The sequence below is a fragment of the Rhinolophus hipposideros genome (assembly GCF_964194185.1).
Source record: "Rhinolophus hipposideros genome assembly, chromosome: 13".
In the NCBI taxonomy this organism is placed as follows: domain Eukaryota; kingdom Metazoa; phylum Chordata; class Mammalia; order Chiroptera; family Rhinolophidae; genus Rhinolophus; species Rhinolophus hipposideros.
In genome coordinates, this window is record NC_138059.1 from 47,740,065 (window position 1) to 47,744,113 (window position 4,049).

Consider the following 4,049-nt stretch of genomic DNA (forward strand, 5'->3'; position numbering starts at 1 on the left):
TATTAAAAATTTTCAGATGTTGTTTCCTGTCTTTTAAGTTTAAGAATAAAAAAAAGCTATTAAAGAAAAAGAATCTATATTGAAATAATTTTCTTCTGTGTGAAGAAATATGAATGAACTGTGCATTAATATATAAGAGCAAAGTAGTTCACTGTCAAAACTAAATATCGTAAGAGAACACAAATTCTAAACACACTAAGATCATGTTGCTACTTTGTCTAGGGAATGGTGAGCAATTGGCTTATCTATGGCTTAGGGTCTGCTTCCACACTTGTTTCCTGAGCTTCTTCTACCTCTGTGAGCTTTGCATCATTTTCCAGTGTTTGCTGAAGATCGTGGATGGTACTAGGAAGAAAGTGAAACTGTTTCCATCTCAATTCCAGCTTATCTTTAACACTTTCTTTAATATGTGAAAGGTGCTCTAATTCTTTTCCCAGAGCCCCCAGTTCCTCTAATGTCTCATGCCTGTATGGATGATGCTGATTGCTTTTGCCAAAGCATCATATTCTTGTCGATTTTTTCGTATTGTTTTGCTTGAAGAATTTGCTTTATGCTCTTAGCAATTTTTCATGTGTTTCAGCAATGCTACATTCTATTTCTTTGTAATTTTTTTCATAATTTTCCATTTCTCTGAGGTTCATATCATATCATATACCAGCAATGTTTTGCCCAGCATACATTTGTACTGTATCCCTCTTCCTGGGGGCTGTATTCCTCTTCCTGGGATCCAGAGTTGCACCATTTAATGAAGCTTTTCACTAGCAGATTCATTCTCCAATCATCTCCAGCACCATCTCCATCAATTAGGAGATGCTTCTGTATGACTTTGTAGTCAGTCACAGCTCCCATGGAATGCATGGCGGTGGCAGTGCTATGGTAGGTAATTTTTGACAAAGGAGCCAAAAACATACAATGGAGAAAAGACAGCCTCTTCAAATAATGGTGCTGGGAAAATTGGAAATCACGTGCAAAAGAATGAAAGTAGACTGCTATTTGTCATCATATAGCAAAATTAACTCAAAATGGGTCAAAGACATACATATAAGAACTGAAACAATAAATTGCATAAAAGAAAACATTGGTACTAAACTTATGGACTTTCAGTTCAGAGAGCATTTTATGAATTTCACCAAAAAGTCATGGGAAGAAAAATCATAAATGAATGAATGGGAGTATATTAAACTAAATAGCTTCTGTACAGCGAAAGAATCCATCACCAAAACAAAGAGTCAGCCAACTGAATGGGAGAAGATATTTGCAAACAATGTCTCTGATAAGGGGCTAATATCCAAAATATATAGAGGCCTTGTATAATTCAATAACAAAAATCAATCCAATTAAAAAATTGGCAAAGCACCTGAACAGATACTTCTCCCAAGAACACACACAAATGGCCAACAGAGCTATGAAAAAACTCTTAACTTCACCAGCTATTAGGGAACTGCAAGTCAAAATCATAATGAGATACCACCTCACACTTGTTAGAATGGCTATCATTACCAAGATAAATACGAACAAGTGGAGAGGCTGTGAAGAAAAAGGAACCCTCAGATACTGCTGGTGTGAATGTAAATTGGTACAGCCACTATGGAAAACAGTATGGAAGTTCCTTAAAAATTAAAAAACAATTATCATACAACTGAGCAATTTCTTTTATTGGTCTCTTGTATTTTATTTTTTAGCCTCTATTTAGTTTATTTCTGCTCTGATCTTTATTATTTCCTTCCTTCTACTTACTTAGAGCTTTGTTTGTTGTTTTTCTGCAGTTCTATTAAATGTAAAGATAGATTGTTTATCTGAGATTTTTCTTGTTTCTTTAGGTATAGGCCTGTATTGCTATAAATTTCCCTCTTGTGACTGCTTTCTCTGTGTGCCAGAGATTTGGGGTCTTTGTATTTTGATTTTCATTTGTCTCAAGGTATCTTTTGATTTCTTCCTGATCTCACTGTTGACCACTCATTAGTACCATGTTATTTAACTTCTATGTGTTTGTGTTTTTCGGGGTTTTTTCTTGTAGTTGATTTCTAGTTTTCTACAATTGTGGTCAAAGAAGACACTTGATATGATTTCAATTATCTTAAATTTACTGAGACTTGCTTTGTGGCTTAACGTGTGTTCTGTCTTGAAAAATGTTCCATATATAATGGAAAAGAATGTATGTTCTTCTACTTTGGGCTAAAATGCTCTGAAAATAGTATAAATCCATCCGGTCTAGTGTGTCATTTAAAGCCTCTGTTTCCTTGTTCATTTTGTTCTCAAAAATCTGTCCATTTGTGTCAGTGGAGTGTTAAAGTTCCTTACTGTAATTGTGGTTCTGTCCATCTCTCCATTTATGTCATGCAATATTTGTTTTATATATTTTTGTGCTTCTACATTGGGTACATTGATATTTATTAGGGTTGTGTCTTCTTGTTGGATTGATCCCATTATCATTATATTATGTCCTTTTTTGTTTATTATAAACTTCATTTTAAAATCTATTTTGTCTGACATAAGTATTGCTATCCCAGTTATTTTTTTTTACATGTCCATGTACTTGAAATATCTTTTTCTATCCCTATACTTTTGTAGACACAATATGTATGGGTCTTTTTTTTCTTATCCATTTAACTACACTATGACTTTTGATTGGAACATTTAATCCATTTACATTTAAAGTGATTATTGATAGGTACATAGTTATTGCTATTTTACTTTCATATTTTTATTTTCTTTTGTATGTTTATTTGTTTTACCTTTTTTTCTTAAAAAAGTTCTTTTAATATTTCTAGTAATATTGGCTTGGTAGTAATGAATTCCTTTAACTTTTCCTTGTCTGGAAAGCTCTTTATCTCTCCTTCTCTCCAGAATAATCTTGGTGGTAGGCCCTTGTTTTTCATCACTTTGAATATTTCCTCTCACTCCCTCGGGCCTGCAAAGTTTCCGTTGAGAAATCAACTGATAGTCTTATGGGAGCTCCCTTTTAAGTAACTAGTTTTCTTTTCTTGTTAGATTATCTATTTGTCTTTAAACTTTGGCAATTTAAAGTGTCTTGGTGTAGGTCTCTTTGGGTTCATCTTATTTGGGACTCTGCATTTCCTGCGCTTTATGTCTATTTTCTTCCAGGTTAGAGAAGTTCTTAGTCATTATTTATTTAAATAGGTTCTTGATCCCTTTCTCCCTGTCTTCTCTTTCTGGTACTTTTATGACATGAGTGTTATTATGCTTGATGTTCCCAGTGGTCTCTTAAATTAGCCTCACTTAATCTTTCTTTCTTTCTTCCTTCATTCTTTTTTTTCCTGCATTCCTTTCTTTTCTTCTTTCTTTCTTTCTTTCTTTCTTTCTTTCTTTCTTTCTTTCTTTCTTTCTTTCTTTCTTTCTTTCTTTCTTTCTTTCTTTCCTTCCTTCCTTCTCTCTCTCTCTCTCTCTCTGTCTCTCTGTCTCTCTCTCTCTCTCTCTCTCTCTCTCTCTCTCTCTCTCTCTCTCTCTCTCTTTCTTTCTCTCTCTCTCCCCTTCCTTCCTTCCTTCCTTCCTTCCTTCCTTCCTTCCTTCCTTCCTTCCTTTCTTCCTTCCTTCCTTCCTTTCTTTTTTTCTTTCTTTTTTTCTGATTGGGTGTTTTCTGCTACCTTGTCTTCTAAATCGCTGAGTCAGTCCTCTGCTTCATCCAATCTGCTGTTGATTCCTTCTAGTGTATTTTTCATTTCAGTTATTTTATTCCTTATTTCTGATTCTTTTGTTCTTTTTATGGTTTCTACATCCTACTTTATGCTTACTATCTCTTGATTGAAGTTCTCACTAAGTTCCTTAAATATTCTTATAACCAGTGTTTTAACATCTGTCTCTGGTATGTGAGTTGCCTCCATTTCATTTAGTTCTTTTTCTGAAGTTTTTTCCTGTTCTTTATTTTGGGAAATGTTTCTCTGTTTCATCATTCTTGCTGCCTTTCTGTGTTTGCTTATGTATTAGATAGATCTGTTATGTCTCTCAGTCTTTGTCAGCTGGCCTTCTATAGTATTTGTCTTGCGTGGTCCAGTTGTGCAGTCTCCCTGATCACTGTGCATGTGTTCCAG

At 34.3% G+C, this 4,049-nt stretch overlaps 1 pseudogene across 1 annotated transcript; it reads right to left on the reverse strand.

The window, feature by feature from the left end:
• Nucleotides 1-245: 245 nt before the first annotated feature.
• On the reverse strand, nucleotides 246-849 carry LOC308506742 (THO complex subunit 7 homolog; annotated as a pseudogene). Its single transcript has one exon. The product of its transcript is annotated as a THO complex subunit 7 homolog (transcript).
• Nucleotides 850-4,049: the final 3,200 nt, after the last annotated feature.